The sequence below is a fragment of the Pleurodeles waltl genome, chromosome 4_1 (genome assembly GCF_031143425.1).
Source record: "Pleurodeles waltl isolate 20211129_DDA chromosome 4_1, aPleWal1.hap1.20221129, whole genome shotgun sequence".
NCBI classification, from domain to species: Eukaryota; Metazoa; Chordata; class Amphibia; order Caudata; family Salamandridae; genus Pleurodeles; species Pleurodeles waltl.
The window spans coordinates 223,583,446-223,603,804 of record NC_090442.1 but is presented as its reverse complement, the minus strand read 5'-3'; the positions used below and the strand labels follow the sequence as shown (position 1 = coordinate 223,603,804).

Here is a 20,359-nt window from a genome sequence, read left to right as displayed (position 1 = left end):
ACAAACTCACATCAAGAAACAGCACACCCAGAATCCCTGCACAACAAACACCCCCACCCACAACACAACCACCATGGCACCACAAAAAACCCACGACTCACAGAAGAGGAGTTGAGGGTGATGGTTGAAGAAATCCTCAGAGTGAAGCCACGACTTTTTGGAGCACAGGCCCAGTAGACATCCGTAGCCCGGAAGAACGACCTATGGCAGAGGATAGTCAACAGGGTGAATGCAGTGGGGAACCATCCATGCACAAGGGAAGACATTAGGAAGAGGTGGAACGACCTTAGGGGGAAGGTACGGGTCATGGCTTCGAGGCACCAAATCACCGTTATGAGGACAGGTTGTGGGGGCCCCCACTGCCCCCCAGAAATGTCACAGTGGGAGGAGAAGATCCTGGCCATTCTACATCCCGAAGGGCTGATGGGAATACCTAGTGGACTGGACACTGGTAAGCCTACTGTACTCCCTGGCCAACATATCCTCATGCACAGCATGTACCCCCACCACGCTCTCACTCTCTCAGACCACCCTAACGTGCACAAACCCACCATGCACCCAGTATACACCCATGCTTGACACAGCACTCTATTGACACCATTCCCTTACAGGCCAGCCAAGTGCATGTATAACACACACTGCAGATTGTACCACATCTACCACAATGCAACACTCCCTACCCTTGCATGACTGCTACATCCAAATCCACATCACATCTCTGCAATTGCATGTTAAACCATATCACTCCCCATCACCAATAAGTATAAGGAATGCACATCAGTACATGGCAATGACAGTAGCAAGGCATAAACTATCCTCCAAAATAGTCCCATTGTAACATTCCACTGATGTAAACACAGTGGACTGCTAACTGTCAATGCAGTTACTGCCCTGCAAATCCAGTTAATGAGGGCATACAACCATGTGTTACTCTGCTACAATACCATCATCTAACACACTACCTCTCATTTCACAGGTCTCCCATGTACTGCCACACAGCGGAGGAGTCCAGTGACAGAAAGCCCAGGCCTGGAAGCAGGTCCAATACGGGAGGACTCCCCTGGAAGTCTGGATATGGATGACGAACCTGGCCCATCAGGCATGAGTGGTCAGTCCACCACCACCAGCCACACCCTGCCCACAACTGAAACCACCTCCCCTGTGGCAGCCAATGTAAAGCAGAGCCCAACTTCCCATACCTGCGTCCCAAGGTCAAATCAAACAACAGTGTACCCCCACAGGACAGGGGCAGGAGTCAACTGTGCAAGCCCAAGACAATGGCGGTCCTGGTGTCAGTGGGAGAGGCACACTGCACAGGCACAGGAGGCAAGGGCCAATGGGAGGGCAATCGTAGGCCAAGGGACGAAGCTGGTACAGGACATGACTGGCCAGTAGGCCGTCTCCAGAGTCCTAGAAGCCAACCAGCAAACCCAGGACAAGATGGGTCAGACACTCACCACCTTGCAGGACACGCAAAGGCTGCAGGGGGAATACCACCAGGAGGCCATGCAGCAGTGGCAGGCACTCAATGGCACCATGATCTCCATATTAGGGGAGTTCAAGGAATTGAACAATATCCTGCGGACATCCTCATCCGAACAGCAGGCCCCATTCAGTAGTCAGACAACACCACTGCCAACAACATCAGCATCTGCGACTGGAATTGAGGCACAGCAGGAGGCCTACCCCTGCAGCTGAGGGACCCCCGCAAAAGAGGCCGCCCATCCAGACAACCTGCAGGACCTAGGCCAAAACCAATCTCCCCACCAGGAAGTGAACCTTCTTCTGAACTGTCACCCTTGTGTGCCACTGTTACACCCTGTTGGCTGTCCAGTACCAAGTACACAGCATACTGGGCAAATGGATACAGGACCTGTGAGGCAAACAGCTGTACCACCCACTCTGATCAGCACCCACACCATTACCTCACTCCTCCGGACTGTGATGTCATATACTTAATAAACACAAATTAACACAAGTCATGGTGCACGTCTCTACATTGTATGTAGTGGCAATCCTGTTTCCAAGCAGCAAATATATGCACATGTTGGCACCACAACAATTTTGAAGTGACAGATGTAGTGAGACACCCAGGCAGGTGTGTAGCTATATCAAATTGTAATGATATCCAATGTCAACAATGGCAACAGACAATACAGAAATCAGCTTGCAGACAGAGATGTGACCTTAAGAGGGAAAATGAAATGGAATCAGGCACAAAGTTGTAAGGCATGTAAACAAGACATACATCCACAGCATTTGAACATATACACAGGATGACTGGCTCAGCAGCTATGATACCACATATGTAAGGGCCTGCATAGGCACTCACACACGTGTCGGACAGAAAAGTTGTAACAGGTAACATCCTCTATTGTTCACCGCCCTGAGTAGTCAGGAACAGGTACTTGCCACACAGCACCTTACAATGCAGCATCACATGCCTACACAGCAGGACAAGACTGATAAGTCCCCCTAACATATCCCCAAACAGGCAGACTGAGGACCCTAAACATTTGGTACAACAAAAAGGCTGTACCGCAATGGCACCAGCATTCCACACATGTACTTAGCGGCAGTGCATTACCACTACCCCTCATGGTATGTCAACTACCCTCCAAGGTAGGAAACTAAGATGAAAGGCTGTAGTCCACACACATACACCTTGATGCATGCAAATACTGGCTACAGACTGGCTTCAGCAATATATCTTCCATGTGCAGATGACATACAATTCACACATACCTGGACATCATTGAAAGTAGTGACAAATCATGTCAGTCCTGTTGTCATGTGCCTCATGCTCGTCTGCCTCCCCCTCAGAGTCACCGGCCCCAAACACTGCTCCAGCATCAATGTCCCCCTTATCCAACAGTGGGATGTGCCTTCTGAGGGCCAGATTATGGAGCATGCAGCATGCAACAATGATCTTGTAGACTTTCCCTGGTCGGTACTCTAGGGCACCACCAGACACATCAAGGCAACGAAATCTAGCTTTCAAGAGACCGAAAGTCCGTTCAATCACTCACCTCGTCCGGTCATGTGCATCATTGTACCTGTTCTCCCCTCCTGTAGTTGGATGTCTCAAAGGTGTCAGGAGCCAGGGCAGGTTAGTATCAGGAGTCACCTGTGTGGAAAAGGGAACATGGCCATAGGTAACAATGCAAGGCAGAGTGCTGACTGTGTTATGAGAGGCACAAACGTCTGACATAGAGGGCAGTACACATACCTATGAGCCAGGCCCTTTCTCCCTGTATCTGTGACATCACTGCAGGGACACTGCTGTTCCTCAGGACGTAGGAATCATGTACTGATCCTGGGAATTTTGCGTTCACATGTGTTATGTACTCATCTGCCAGACACACCACTTGTACATTGAGCGAATATGTACTCTTCCGGTTTCTGTAGACCTGTTCATTGGTCCTCGGAGGTAACAAGGCAATGTGAGTCCCATCAATGGCCCCAATTACATGTGGGACATTTGATATGTTGTAGAAGGCTGCTTTTACAGTGGGCAATTCCGGAGGTTGTTGGAACCTAATGTACCTGTGCACATGCTTGAGTAGGGCATCCAGCACATCCTGCACGACCTTACTGAACTGGGGCAGTGAAAACCCTGCAGCCAGTCCCACTGTGACCTGAGAAGAGCCACTTGCAAGAAAATGCAGGACTGACAACACCTAGACAGTTGGAGGAATGGCATGGGGATTTCCCAAACCCGGCAGGAGGTCTGGCTTCCACTGGGCGACCAATTCCCTGATGTACAAACAGTTCAGTTGATAGGTCAAGATGATGTGGCGCTCTTCCATGGTATCAAGATAGATATACAAGTGGCCAGTAAACTGGTGAATTCCTCATCACTCCATTTTGGCGATATCTGTGCGGGGACACAAACAACAATCTGGGACCCTCTCACAATGTAGGCCACCAAGTATGACATACAACAGTCATGAAGTGTTATTCAAGCAAGTTGGCTGTCATGTTGTGGGAAGACACATTACTCCACCTTCCATTTCTAACCACACAATGGCACATGATCCCTGTGGCGATGGTCGTATGCAGGACATGTACAGGTACAACTTCCATGTGTTCCACTATACTGATCATAAATGCAGACAACTGTAGTGACAAGTGTGGTGATGTCACCAGACACTCACTACAAGTGTCATTATCCACAATGTGTGACCTGATGTATCTATTTGTGACGAAATGCAGGTAATTACCCAGTGTGAACCCAGGACAGTCATGTCACAGACTAATATGGCATCCGCCTGTCCGGCATGCACTATACAGCTTGAAGTGACCTCGTTCCGCCAGCGGAAGTCGTTATGGCGGAAGGCGGTCTGAACCGCCGCGCAACTCTCCATTGGTTAACATTGACTTCTATGGAAGACTGGGAACAATGACGATCGCTTCCGGCAGTGACTGTCACGACCGGTGCGGTCGTAACCGCCATTTTGTATGGGACAACTCACTTGACTCCTGGCTTCCGGGTAAGACAGACCTTCACTTCGTGGGCTGCGGTGTCCTGTCTCTTGGAGCAATGATGGCACGCACTGCAGGGGATAGGGCTCCGTCCTTCAGTACGGAGGAACTGGAGAAGCTGGTGGAAGGGGTCCTACCCCTGTATGAGCAGTTGTATGGTGCTCCAGGGCAACAAACCAAGTACAACGCCCTCTGTCCCACAAGTCGTCTGGTGTTTGACGATGTATGTGTGTGCACATTGACATGTCATGACTGATCAGGTGTTTAGAATGCACAGGATATGTGTGGGGTATTGGCAGTGTGCATGTTCCCTGTTTGTTGTGTGTCGCCAAAGGTTGCTGCTGTATTGTTGTAAGTAACACAATGTCCCCCATTTTCGGAATGTCTCATGCAGGTAGGCGCCCACCAGAAAAAAGGAGTATGGAGAGCCATCGCCAAGGAAGTCCGGACCCTGGGGGTCCATAGCCGGCAGAGCACCCACTGCAGGAAACGCTGGGAGGACCTGAGGCGCTGGGTCCGCAAGACCGTGGAGCCAAGCTGGGGATGGCCTCCCAATGTGGGAGGGGTGCCCGTCGGACCCTGTCCCCCCCAATGGCCCGCATACTGTCGGTGGCATACCCAGAGTAGGATGGGTGCTTGAAGGCAGCACAGCAGCCACAAAGGGATAAGTGTAGACTGTCAGGTGACTACTGCATGGTTGTGTACTGTGACCCTCATTGGACTTGGAATTGACGTGGTCAGATGTGAATTAGGGAATGTAGAGTCCCGGCTGTCACACCAATCATGTAGGAGTGTGTGACATTAGCTATGTTGAGCCATGCAGGAAAAGAAGTGGTGGTACTGTGGCACAGGTTCACCTGTAGGTATGGGTCGCTCAGGTATGCTATCATGTTACTGGCTGAATCCTCCATCTCTGAGTGTACAGTTGTAGTACAAGGTGGTCATTCTGGCACTGTATATGGGTAATGACAGGCATGTTACATGAACATTGCAGTTGCTTCACTTTCTACATCGATGGACCTTTGTACCACATGTACTCCACACATTCATGTCAGTTACTTAGTGTTCCCAGTCCCTCTGTGCTCAATTCTCTGTATCATCCCGTAATGCATGGCGTGTATGGGTATGGTTCTGGGCTGGATAGTTGGATAAGTCATTTAGGCAGTTGATAGCCATGTCGTGGTCTTCATTCAGGTGTTTAGGCTGCAGGGATCAGGTGAGTTTGGGTATCGCTTGCATGACCCAATAGTAAATGACTGCTAAATGGTCTCTTGCTTCCCCGTCAGGGGCTGTAATCTGTTTTGTTTGTATGTGAAGTGGGTTAACTTAATTTCCTCCCTTTCTGTTTCTCCCACCCTCCTTCTCTCTCTCCACATCTATCTATGTGTGCATTAGCATCATCTGGCGAAGGAGGAAGGGCACCGGCAAGTGGGGATGCATCAGCCATCACAGGACCCAGGAGGCGGACACCAGTGAAGCCGAGGGGACTAGTGGGACGGAGGGCGAAGGGAGCACCATGGGGGAGACTGGAGCTACCAACTGATTCAGATTCCTCCTCTGATGGCGGCTCCCTGGTGGTGGCAGACCCATCTGAGACCACCCCAGCACCATCCTTGTCCGCCCCCCACCAGCACCGCCTTCCCTGTAGCACTCCACCCAGTTGCCCATGCCTGCTCACCAAGGAGGGTGGGCGTCTCCTTCACCACAGGTACCTCTGTCTCTGCCCCAGTCAGCCCTGCTGCTCTCAGTGAGGAGGCTTATGGTCTCCTGAGGTCAATCTCTGTGGGGCAGACAATGATCGTGAAGGCCATCCAGGGACTGGCATCCCAGATGCAGCAGTCCAATGCATTCCTGGAAGGCATTCACAGTGCCTTGTCTGGCCTACAGAGATCGTTTCAGGCTCTGGCCGACTCATTGACGGCAGCCAGTGTCCCTTCATCTTCCGTTCCCCCTCCAGCTACCTGTTCCCAACTGCTCTCCCTACACCCGTCCAAAGCACACCTACATACCAGCATACACCCACTACAACAGACAAGGTGTGCAAAGACAGTCATAGGCATCACAAACGTTCACACAGGCAAGCACACACACAACACACATCTGTAGACATAACAGACACTTTCCCCACCACCTCCTCCTTTGCAGTCACATCTCCACTCACACCTGCCGGCACTGCATCATCACACACTGGTCCTGCTACCATTCCTGTCATACCCTCATTCACCACAACAGCAGACTCACAGATACACACCCCACACACCACATCCGCACTCACCACAACTACCGTCTCTGCCACCTGCAGCACATGCACCTCACTTGCACACACCACCACAAGATTCACCCACACATCTCCCATTCCCTCTCCCTGCATCTCTGCCCCCCTCCTCCCAATGAATGCACACGCACCTACTCACCCACCCAACATTCAGCCACCACACACATAAAGACATTGCACACACCAGCATCCACATACAGCACACCAACACATCAGACGAGCACTCCCTCTACCTCCACTCCTAACCCTCAATCATGTGACCACCCCTGTGTACCTAAGAAAGTTTTCCTTGCCACCCTTGACCTCCTCCTCTCCCACCCGGTGTTCCCATTAAACGCCCTGCCCCCCCTGCCCCTCTCAGGTCCTTCCATCTCCCATTCCTTGGGTGCCCCCTCGAGTGTTTCCCCTGCTCCTCCACCCTGCAAGAAATCCACCCCTCCCAGTGCCAAAGTCACCCCTCCCAAGCCCAAACCGAAACATGCCCCTTCCACATCCAAGCCTCCCCACCACCCCGACACCCCTGAGGTGCCTGCCTGTCCGATTGATGCCCCTATGACGTGGAGGCCTGTTTGCTGTCAGGAGTCAAATTGGGCCCATGATTTATGGACAATGTGTCCTGCATTTCTGGACACTGGACTTGCCATTGGCACATATTGTACATAGTTTATTTCTATAATTTGTTGTAGAATACAACTGCCCACATTGCTGAGGTTGGCAAGTTGAGATGCTTGTCCTGGTTTCCGTCTACATGGTGGTGTGACATCTGTGTGCAATGGTGTGTGAGGTCTGGGTATGTATTGTGTCTGTTTTTGCATGAGCTGGGTAGATGGTTTGGGCCATGGGCATGTTGTAATGTGTCTGACTGCATGCTTGTGGGATTGTATGGGGTGTTGTGTGCATCCGTGTGTATGGTGCTGCATGTGTGGATTTCCTTGATTGTTGGTTGTACGTGTTGTGTCACCTGTGTCATTGTTTGGATGTGTGTTCACTGCTATTGACTGAGTGTCCTTGCTACATAGCGTTCATGGTGTGTGTGTGTGTATGTGTGGTGTTGCACAATGTGGCTGTCTATGCCTGCGTTGAGGTGTCTGTGGTCTAGTTGTCATCGTGTGGTTATGGGGTGTGTTGGTGGTGTTGGTGTGTGTTGTGCTGTACGTTTGGCATGTATCTGCTTGGCTTTGGGTGTGTATTGGGTACTTGCCACTGACGTATATTGTGTGTGCCTGTGTGTGGCCTTAGCTGTCTGAACAAGGAACCTGTGTTATGTGTGGGGGTGTATCACTGCCATTTCCTCCCCTCTGTGCTAGGCATACTTACGGTTGTCATCTTCGTCGTTGTCGGTGATCCTGAAGGTGTATGGCGAGATATAACTCTGGGAAGACTAGCAGTTCATCTGCCAGGACAGCCGCTGGGGTGTCTCTGTGCCTGGAGGTGGGTGTCTCCTTTTGTACTTTGTTTCCGCCAGGTTTTTCGTAGCGGACAGCCTGCCCCAGGTATCTTGGAGGTTTAGTGACTTGGAATATGGCGGCCGGGGTATTGGCTTCTGCAAGCATGGACTTGGCTTCCGCCGCCAGATGCTGCTCATCGGCATGGCAAGGGTGGCGGTGAGTTGTCTGTGTTGCGTTGGGTTCACTGCCTTACTCATTATATGGCGGTCTGCACCGCCACCGGCGTGGCGGTTCAGTTACCGCCAAACTCTGAATGAACACCTCAATCTGGCAAATGAGTTGTAAACCTACAACAACAGACACAGTAAGCTGTTACTCCTAATGGGAGACAGGATATCAGTATGTTTTTATGTCAGGATTGCACTGTCAGTGGTTGGCCATGTGTGGTGCTTGACGTATTTTAAGTGTGCCTTAGAGGATATGTTCACCTGGTTTGACAGTTGTAGCAACTTTAGAAGTGTATGTTATGAAATGCAATTGTTTTACTATTCTGAGGGTGAATGTTTTGTATTAGCATCTCCAACCCAAACCCTTCCTTAAATGTCCATAAATCCCACCCATTTTCAATTATTTCCCCTTTTCCCACTGCTCCCCGGGTCATACACCTAGGTTTGCAGGGAGAGATCCACCATCATGGCGGAGATGTCTACATAGAAAAGACACGAGACAAGCAAACAGTAACCTCAGGCCCTAGGTTTGGGAATTCAATTTTGCTAAATCTGAGTAGTACTACTCAAGTGCTTCTTTACGCACTCCAAAATGCAGTTTGTGAATCAGGCGCATGTTGTAGCATGAAATACATCAAACTAAACAAACTGTTGGAAAGATTAGAAGATAGGTGAAGTTAAGAAGCCTGGTCACGGGTTGGGGAGGATAGCACACATAATAAAAGTATTGTGCATGTGGTATTCAAGTTTCTGTGTTCTAGAAACCAGATCTAGAATGAATAAGTTAACAAAAAAGTGATTTAGCAGTCACAAAAGACATACAACATGTGGGCTCTAAAAAGCGGTTTTTGGTCAAATCGGTTTTGACTGGGACTCCAACCCCCACCTTCCAATATAGTTAATTCCACAAATAGGAATAAAGGTGATTTAGCTGCCCATTGAAAGCAGCACAAGTTAATGAATTTTCAACTCTATTTATGCATGGATCTTGAGGCAGTAACTGTAAGGCTTGGGTGATGGTTCACCTTAACATAAAACATAACATGAATTTGGAAAGCATGAGTTCATCCTTTGTGGTGTCCTAGTAGATATTAACAGATGTGTTATGTAACATAACTCAATTATGCTTATTTGATCTGGGAATGGTGACACCCTCAGGGATTTGACTAGGAGGCCAAACACAGAATCCTGTGGTCCATGGATCAGTCCATTTGGCCCATAAAATTCTTTTATCTTATGTTTTGCATTTGATATTGAGGGAGGCATATTCTACAAATTTGATGTATTCTATTAAAAATAATTTCCAGTCTAGTGTGTCTAAGAAAGACAAGTGGACCAGTGGCAAAATTATCTACTAGGATGCCTGAACCATAATCTCAATCTTTTGACTAAATTGTGTGGTAACAAAAGTACAAAATGTTTACATTTAAGAAAGAGCCATAGAAATGGGAACATATTTAGCAGGAGACGCATTCTCTCTATTGCTTAAATTGAAAGTGTGTGTGTTTTGAGAGGGGTGGGAATCAAGAGACTTTGACTTTAGATACATGCAACCCAAATTACTTCTCTTTGAATTTCTAAAACTGTGTTGACCGGCAGTATTCATATTATTAGTGGGCCCTCCAATATAGGTTTGACAGTATATTTGGAGATACATTACAGTACATTAAATATACACTATACCCAGGTGTGCATACTTGTAAGACCATTAATAAGCAGGTGGAAAGAGACTTGATGCTGACAGGGTCACCGCATTTGTTGTCTGCAGCAGGGATGGGGGTTGAGTTCAGGCATTCCCACAGATTCGTTGGTATGAGATCTGTTGTGATAACTGTGGGTTCTAGGAGTGAGCATCGCTGCACTGAAGAAAGAAGTGGCACACAATTTTGTGCCCGTTCCCACTACAACCTCTCTCTCCTTACAGCGACAGAAGAACATCACTTTAGAGCACAAGGTAAGGGAATCCAGCATCCTCCCAGAGCCCGCATAACGCTGCAATGCCTGTGCTTTGATGAAGGTGTAAATGCTTTTTTTTGGCATGATAAAAAAATGGCATTTTCTATTACACTCATATCGTTGCCATCTTGAATAAGGGCTATTAATAATAAGTGATATTGGCCCTCATTACGACCATGGTGGTGGGTAATAAAGTGGTGGTAATACCGCCAACAGGCTGGCGGTAAGTACCGCCAAATTATGAACATAGCGGTGATATCTCCAATAGACAGCCAATGTACCACACTGACCGCCAGGACGGAAACAATAGTCACCACGGCGGTAGCCACCTACAGCCAGGCGGAAGATAAAGTACTGCCCACCATATTAAGACACATCACTACTCCGCCACCTTTTCCGAGGCGGTACCAACGCCATCAAAAGCCTGGCGGAAACACATCACATAAGAGAAAGGACTCATCTTCGGAGACACCGGGAAGAACCACGTCACCATGGAACCCGAACTGCAAGTTTTCCCGTTGATCTTCTATGTTATGCTCCACCCGGAACACCAATGCCGGTGACGACAACAATGGTGAGTACTGCCGCCTAGCACACAAGGGAGGATGGGAGGAAAACAAGAGTGACACCTACACGCACAACACACACCTGACACACACACACACAATCATATGCATAACAAAAACATTTTGACCACGAAAATCTGCAGAATAATGCAAGGGCAACAGGAATGTACGAAAATAATTGTAATCAGTCCAACAATAAAATCAACAATCCGATTTACACATTAAACAGATCTGTACACTTCTATAAAAAAGGGACACTGCCAGGCCATAGTTCACAGAGCCCACATGGCCGCAGGGCAAAGTCCAAGGCCCCACTCGAATCCTGCCCCAATCCGGAGAACACTGCAGGGGCATCAGTTGGCAAATAGGCAGGTACCTCAGGGGGAGGCGGGACCTCAGCCAGATGCGGAAACAAGCCCGCTGGTACTGGAGGGGGCAACATGCCCTGTGCTTGGTCCTGGGGAGTAAAAGGCCACAGTCTCTCAGTTGGGTGACTTGCCCACTGGTTCTGGAGGGGACAACATGCCCTGTGCTTTGTCCTGGGGAGCGCAAGGCCACAGTCTCTCAGGTGGGTGAATACCCCACTGGTTCTGGAGGGGGCAACACGCCCACTGCTCTGTCCTGGGGAGTGAAAGGTCACAGTCTCTCAGGCGGGTGACTTGCCCACTGGGTATGGAGGGGGCAACACGCCCATTGCTCTGTCCTGGGGAGTGCAAGGCCACAGTCTCTCAGGTGGGTGAATACCCCACTGGTTCTGGAGGAGGCAGGCCGCACAGCAGCCCTTGGAGGCTGGACTATATGGTGTCCGCTGGCGGTGACGGCTGCACTGTGGAGGTGGTTGTGGGAGGCTTGTACTCCCGCTCCTGCACCCTCCGATGGCTGCACTGTGTTGGAGGTTGTGGGAGGCTCCTGCTCAGTCCCTGCACCTTCCGATGGCTGCACTGTGGTGGTAGTTGTGGGAGGCTCGTGCTCAACCCCTGCACCCTCCGATGGCTGCACTGTGGTGCTGGTGGTGGTTGTGGGAGGCTCCTGCTCAGCCCATGCACCCTCCGATGGCTGCACTGTGGTGGTGGTTGTGGGAGGCTCGTGCTCAGCCCCTGCACCCTCCGATGGCTGCACTGTGGTGGTGGTTGTGGGAGGCTCCTGCTCAGTCCCTGCACTCACTGGTGGCTGCACAACCACGGCTGGTGGTGGGGGCTCTGTGACAGCTGGTGGTGGTGGCGGTGTTTGGCTGGCAGCTTCCGCTGGCGTATATTGCCTCCTCTCCTCCTGCTCATGGGTTGGGGGGTCCCTTACCCTTCCTGGCACTGGTGGATGGGCTCTTCCACACTCTGCCTGCTGGTGCAGGCTCCTTCCCCTTCTCTGCAGCTGGTGCAGGCTCCTTCCCCTTCTTTGCAGCTGGTGCAAGCTCCTTCCCTTTCTTTCCAGCTGCTGCAGGCTCCTTCCCCTTCTTTGCAGCTGGTGCAGGCTCCTTCCCCTTCTTTGCAGCTGGTGCAGGCTCCTTCCCCTTCTTTGCAGCTGGTGCAGGCTCCTTCCCCTTCAGTATTGTTGGCCTGGAATCCTTTCCACAGCGAGTAGGTGGTGCTACCACTGGGCCGGTGGAATGTTTGGCTGAGGTGCTTGGCTGGTCCTTGCTACCCTGCCCAATTGTGCAGAACAGGGGGGAGGGGGTAGGGAAGAGGTCAATCTGGGAAAGGAAAAGGAACGCTTTAGGGACGTTGGGGCGGTAAGAGGGAGGAGTAATGGGAGTGGAGGATGAGGGAGTGGTTGTTGGAGGTGGCTGTCTGCTGGATTTGGGTGCAGGTGCATGGGCTGGTGCAGGTGCATGGGCTGAATGCTGTTGTGAGGTGGATGGCTGTTGGGTGTCTGAGTGCTTGCATTTGTGTACTTTAGGAGGGGGGACAGACACGGTGGGAGAGGACACAGGGGACGTGTGCATGGATGTTGTGGAGGTGTCTGCCAGTGAGGTGTGTGTTCCGCTTGGTGTGGTGATGATGCTGGTAGTGGATATTGATGTAGTGCATGCAGGTGTGAGTGTGGACGTAACTGGGTGGGAGGTGGAGGAGGAGGAGGAGAAGGGGACGGGGACGGGGAGGCAGTGGAGATAGTGGATGTTGTTGTGTTTGCAACTAAATAATGTTTGTATGAGTGCCTGTGGAATGAAGTGTGGTGCTTGTGTTTGCATGTGACACTTTTGGGTGTTGTTTGTGTGCATGCTCGTCTGGCTGTGTGCTTGTGATGGGTTGGGGTTGGGGAGATTGGGACAGGGAAGTGGAAGTTGGAAGGGGGTTGAAACAGGGACAATGGCTGCAATCAGAGAGGAGGCCAGAGCCTGAATCAATCTCTGTTGGGCCGCCAATCCACTGTCAATGCCCTCCAGGAATGCATTAGATTGCTGCATCTGGGCTGCCAGCCCCTAGATGGCATTCACAATGGTTGTTTGCCCTACAGAGATGGATGTCAGGAGGTCAATAGCCTCCTCACTTAGGGCAGCAGGGCTCACTGGGGCAGGGCCTGAGGTGCCTGGGGCGAAGGAGACCCTCCTGGGTGAGCGGGCACGGGCAATTCGCTGAGGGGCTATTGGGAGGGCGGTGCTGGTACGGGGGATGGTGGCTGTACCTGCAGCTGGGGTGGGCACAGAGGTGTCTGCCACCACCATGGAGTTCCCATCGGAGGAAGAATCAGAGTCTGTATTGTCCCCTCCCAGTCTCCGCCGTGGTGCTCCCCTTGCCCTCCGTCCCACTGGTGCCCTCAGCGTCGGTGGACTCTACCTTCAGGGTCCTGCGGGATGCAGCTCCCTCTGTTGCCAGTGCCTCTGCTCCTCCGCCAGATGATGCTAATTCACATAAGGACAGGATGACAAAACAAGAAAGGGGGGAGAGAGACAAAGGATACACTGGGTCAATGACTGCACCAACACCACCATTGGCATACCCAGCACCCTCACACACAGGGAACAGGCCTATGCACTATGTATGGCACTACCAATGAAATGGCTACTCAGCAAGGAATGAAGAGGGGTACACACTGCCAACTGCAGCACACCTGGGACCCATGGAGCCCTGACCAGTAGTGAATACTAACAAGCTAGGTAACCAGTATTTCATAATCAAACCCTTATCCACCAGAGGACCTATGCTGCTATGTCTGACTTGGCCTAGGGGCACCCACTGACCCACAACCACCACCCGCATACCACCCCTCCAGCCGTGAGTTTCAATGATAGCCACTATACTCACCCCCTTGTGGCTGCTGTGATGGCCTCAAGCGCCCATCCAGCTCAGGGCTGGCCACCGCCAGTATGTGGGCCATCAGGGGGGCCAGGGTCCGACAGGCACCCCTTTCTCGTTGGGAGGCCATCCACAGCTCCGCGGTCTTTCGAGTCCAGTGTCTCAGGTCCTCCCACCGTTTCCGACAGTGGGTGCTCCGCCTGCCATAGACCCCTAGGGTCTGCACGTCCTTGGCGATGGCATGCCATATTCCCTTCTTTTGATGGGGGCTGACCTGCAGAGGCAATACAGACTAGAGAACACCATTAGACAAACAGTCCAGCCAGTCACACAAATGACCCACCATACCCATTTCCATCACCATTGGCGCACACATAGCCCAGCACACAACGTGTACACTGACAAGAGGACATCCACCCACCCCCTCACACGAGACCTTCACACACAACTCCATGAATTTATGCCACATACATCATGCCCACAGTGTTGGTCTGGAGCCCATACAGCAGTCCATACTGGGGTAGGACCCCATCCACCAGTCGCTCCAACTCTTCAGAAGTGAAGGCTGGGGCCCTTTCCCAGGTCACACGGGCCATGGTAGGTTCCAGACACAGGTCACAGCAGCACATGCAGTGTAGGTCCTCTCCTATGGAAGGTCAGGAAACAAGTGAGGAATCTGATAGAAAATGGAGGTCACGTCCCCAGCGGTACATACCGTCACCACCTGAATAGATCACCATTGGCCACTGTACCCCATAGGGCCCAATAATAACCAATGGGAAATTGCACGGCGGTTCACGACCGCCTACCTCCACGGCGCACAACATCAGCGGCATTACCTCACTTCCACCTGTCCCTCCACACAGGACAGGCAGACGCCATTTCAGGGGGGTGGGGGGGGCGAACAGGCCTATGGATTAATGCTGCGTCACAGGATAAATAGACACATACTTCACAAATTACACTGTCCCATAACATGTATGCATATTGCGGACTGCTGTTGTGGCTCCATTGTTCAATTTGTGACAGCCTACTCACTCTTTTGTCCCTTAGATACCTAACCCTGCGGATGAATAGGAGATGGAGACATACCCCCCTGTACAGCCCCTTGATTGACTTGGCTACACTGGAGGACATGCACATAATACTCACCTATAGACTGGACAGGGCCACAATCACAGAGCTGTGTGCCCAATTGGTGCCTGACCTGATATCTGCTATCCGTCACGGATCCCCCCTCTTGTGCAAGTGCTATCAGTTCTCCATTTCCTGGCAACTGGTTCTTTCCAAGTGACAGTGGGCTTGGCAGCTGCAATGTCACAGCCAATATTCTCAAGTGTACTAACAAGAGTGTTGTCTGCCCTGATAAAACACATGTGCAGTTACATTCCCCCAGGTTGAGGATTTGGCCACTGTAAAGGCTGGATTCTATGCAATGGGACATATCCCTAATATAATTGGTGCAATTGACGGAACACATAGCATTTGTGCCCCCACGCCTGAATGAACAGGTGTTCAGAAATCATAAGAGTTTCCACTCCATGAATGTGCAGATGGTGTGCGTGGCGGACCAGTACATCTCCCACATCAATGCTAAGTATCCAGGGCCAGTGCATGATGCCTTTGTCCTGAGGAATAGCAGCACCCCAAATGTGATGGCCCAACTGCAGAGGCATAGGGTGTGGCTAATAGGTGAGCCCTGGTTCCCACCCAGTATATGTTGGTGTATGCCTATGGTGTGGGCCATATAGTATAGTGTGTGGCTAAATTTTGTCCCTCAATATTTGAAGGTGACTCTGTTTACCCAAACATCATGGCTGCTGACCCCTGTGAGGAATGCCAGGACAAGGGCAGAAGAACATTATAATGAGGCACATGGGCCTCCTGAAAGCCAGGTTCTGGTGCCTCCATCTAACAGGTGGATCCCTGTGCTACTCACCTATGAAGGTCTGCCAGACAGTAGTGGCATGCTGGATGTTGCACAACCTGGCCCTCAGACGACATGTGCTGCCTTTTCTGCAGGAGGATGAGACTGGAGATGTCCCTGTGGCAGCAGTGGACCCTGAGGACAGTGAGGAGGAGGAGGCAGAGGATGAGGATGTGGACAACAGAACATCTGTGATACGTCAGTACTTCCAATGACACACAGGTGAGACAGTCCAACTTTACACTTCTATGACTTTGGTTGTATTCTGTGTGGCGCTGGCATTTCCGACTTCTTATCCCACTTACTGTTACCTCTGGATATTCATTTTGCAGATGTTGGTGATATGACAAATTCTCCTGGTGTGATCACAGCAGCCAGCTACACGTCATTAATTGTATGCTCATTCTATGTACAGTTCATTTGCAATGGTTGTAGCTATTTCAATCAATACATATTTGAAATACATGAAATACTTGTAGCCGATTTTTGTCCAAGGGTGTTTATTGTAGTGCTAATATATAGAGGGGAAAGTGTAATGGGATGGGGTGATGATGGAGGAAAGTCCAGGGTATTGTTCCAGTCTGTTTGTAGCACAGGTGCATTGTCCATGGGGACCTAGGAAGGGGGGCGATGGCAGTTCAAGGTGGACAAGGTGACTGAGTGGGACACAAGGGGGACAATCAGGAGAGTCTAATTTGCTGGTGGTAGTCTTGGCACGTGTCTCTGGCTTGTGTCTGGTTCGCAGGGAACGTTTGTGGGGTGGTTAATCGTCTGCAGGGGGAGGGGTGCTGATGGCTTCTTGGTCCTGTGGTGGGGCCTCCTGGCCACTAGCGGAAGCGGAAGTGGAGTGCTGTTCAGATGACTGGCTAGTGGCAGGGGCCCGCTGGTGTGACACTGCCTCCCTCATAATGTTGGCCATGTCTGCCAGCACCCCTGCTACGGAGATCAGGGTGTTGTTGATGGCCTGCAGGTACTCCCTGATCCCCTGATACTGTTCCTCCTGAAGCCGCCTGTTCTGCACGTTGTCTAGGATCTGGCTCATCATGTCCTGGGAATGACGGTAGGCTCCCCGGATCTCAGAGACTGCCTCCTGGAGAGTCGGTTCCCTGGCCCTGTCCTCCCAGTGTCCCTGTTGGCCTGTGCCTCTGTTCCTTGAACGGTGTGCCCAATGCCACTGACCCCAGGTCCCTGATTGTCTTGTGTGCGAGGTGTGGCCTGGGGTCCCTGTACAGGTGGGTACACTGCTGGCTGGCGTGTTCTGGGCACAGAGGTTTGGGGATGCTGGGTGGGTGCTGTGGTGTTGGTTCCTGATGGGGGAGGCTCTGTGGTGGTCTGTGGCTGGGCTTGGGAGACTGACTGTCCATTGGTCCCTGACGGGCCAGGTAGATCGTCCAGATCCGGAAGTCCAGAGTTACTGTCATCACTGTGGGCCTCTTCTATTGGGGGACTGGATAGTGATGGCACCTCCTATCCAGTGACATTGGCTGGGGTACCTGTGGGGATGTAAATTATGTATTATGCTTCATGTGTATGACATTTGTACATCCCTGGCTTCCCCTCTATGGTTGGTGTTGCCCTGACAGCTTTTTCTTGTGCATGTTGGTGTATGGTGGGATTGTTATTTTCCCTATGCTGTGTATGCTTTGGTGATGAGTGTTCATGCAGGGCTGGAAGGAATGTCCATGCATTGGTACAGCATGCAGGGCTTGGCATTGGGATTAGTGTCATGTGATGGTGGAGTGTGTGGGATGGGATGGAGTGGAGTGATGGGAGTTAGCAAGGGTGTGTGATGGCATGCAGTTATGGGGGTGATAATTGTTGAAAGTTGCCTTACCAGAGTCCAGTCCTCCTCCAACTCCGGCCAGGCCCTCAGGATGCAGTATTGCCAAGACTTGCTCTTCCCATGCTGTGAGTTGTGGGCGAGGAGGTGGGAGTCCACTGGCAGTCCTCTGTATAGCAAGCTGATGCCTTGCTGCTATGGAAAGTACCTTCCCCCGTAGGTCGTTCCACCTCTTCCTGATGTCATCCCTTGTTCTTGGGTGCTGTCCCACAGGGTTGACCCTGTCCACTATTCTCCGCCATAGCTCCATCTTCCTTGCTATTGATATCTGCTGCACCAGTGCTCCAAATAGCTGTGGCTCTACCCTGACGATTTCCTCCACCATGACCCTTAACTCCTCCTCAGTGGAACGGGGGTGCCTTTGTGGTGCCATGGGTATTACATGATGTGTGTTGGTGAGGGTGTGTTGGGTAATATGCTGGGGTGTGTGATGTGGAGTGCGTGAGGTGTGTATGGGTGTGAGTGGTGTGTTGGTCTAGTTGTCGCAGTGGTCTTGGTGTCAGTCTCGAGCAAATTAATTGTCTTCGTAAAGGGTTGTGGGTACTGTGGGTGTGTGTTTTATAGTGGTGTGGGTGTGGAGTGTGTATTGGTGTCAGGTGTGTGTTTGAATTGTCCAGTGTGGTGGTGTTTTGTCTGTGGATGTACATTGTGAGCGCAGCGGTATGTACTACCAATGGTTTACTGCCGTGGTGATTCGTGGGTAATAATGTGATGGGCGTTGTTCTGTTGGCGTAACGGTGTGGGTTTTGAGACCGCCTGTTTATCACTTACCTTTGGGCTAGTAGGTTTGGGTAAGTGGCTGTATTCTGTCGGATAGGGGTGTGTGTGTCATATTATGGTGAAAGGACATCCGCTGTTGTAAGTTGGTGGCCGTCAGCGGGGCGGTAAGCGGGATTTACCGCTGGTGTCATAATGAGGGCCATAGTCTTTTTTCTTCTGACTCACTCAGAGGAGCAATAATATACTGCTTTGGTGGGGGTGGCAACTGTGGGCTGATCCAAAACATAAAGGATACATCATTGTTGATACAATGCTGAAAGGGGCTTAGTAAAAAGGCAATGGACTAACCCAAAGGCTGTCACCATTGCTATATACTACTTGCTGTGTACTCTTGTGCATTATGATGAAACGGCATTCACCATATTAGATCTGTTTCCTGAAAGATATGGAAGGAACGTCCCAAAAAATATTTACTTCCAGAATAAGACGATTTTTCTTTTAGGAGCTCAGTTTTAAAAATAAAACGAAAGAGAATGGTTTTAAAAATAGCGTTGAAGTTGCACGAGCCAGATGCAGATGAGTTTGAATAGTATGTGGAGGAGCTCACGAATGTGAAATGAGATCTGTCAGGATGGAAGAGTAAATGTTCTTACCCCCTATGACTGACATTTCATATCTTTTACGAGACTTTGGTCACTGTGGTACAGAGCAACAGCATGGGAATACAAACCATATGCACGAGGTTACACAGTTAACTACGCAGTAAATGCAATTTCTAAAAAAACATACTGTTTGCAGAACGACCATCATTAGTTTGGAAATGCAGCCTAACACTGCTACCATTTTTATTACCCAATAAAGGACAATAGCGAGAGTTAGGTCTCCCAGCAAAGCCATATGCATTCAGCATCATCTGGTTCTGCCTGAAGTGAAATATGTTTGTTACACAATGAATCAATCACAGAAAGAGTGGATATGTATGTCCATTGTTTTTAGGTTTGTTTACTTCTAACATCTTCCAATAGAGTTATGTTGGCTAAGATAAAGTAAATGACATGAACCAATCCTGGAAGCCACTTACTGGAAAGAAACAGTCATCTGAAACTTTAAAGCAAACCCCACATGCTACTTTATAGTTACTGAAAACTTCAATGGCTCGGGCGAGCTGGCAAACGTTACACCTTTATGCCACATGATGTTTTGTTTGGGTACTCAATCATCCTTTCACATGAAAGATATGCAACACATATTACCACATGCACATTAAAAAATGAAGTGCCTTTCCACAAACTCTATAGGAGGGTCAAGGATAGATCATTTAGACTACTGTGTGCAAGTTATTATACAGATCAAAACCTGACTTCACAAGTGAGAGGAAAGCTTCCACTGGAGCTACAAACTGGTGTACTGGGCTCTACATGATCGATATTCTCTCAGTCCGCAAAACAGACGTTCCATTTTAGTGTAAGATTTATATTTGTTGTATCTTAAATAATTTAGTTTTTTATCACTACATTTGTTGTGTTCTCTCACATGGATGAGTTGTGGTCTGAGATGTCTAGAAATGGCCACTAAGCCGGATGTCCATGCTAGACACTCTGATGACTATTTAATCACTTTGGGCCCGATTACGACTTTGGACGTCTGACCGTTGGAACGACAAAGCTGCAGGGATGAGGCTACCGTCAAGCCAGCAGCCTCACCCCCCCCATCCTACTGCGATGTTTTCACCAGGCTGATCAGCA

General features: G+C 50.3%; 1 protein-coding gene across 1 annotated transcript in view; it reads right to left on the bottom strand.

Annotated features, from left to right (window-relative positions):
* CCDC91 (coiled-coil domain containing 91) overlaps nt 1–20,359 on the bottom strand; it is a 1,353,016-nt gene that overhangs the window by 838,923 nt on the left and 493,734 nt on the right. The gene's annotated exons all lie outside the window — the stretch shown is intronic.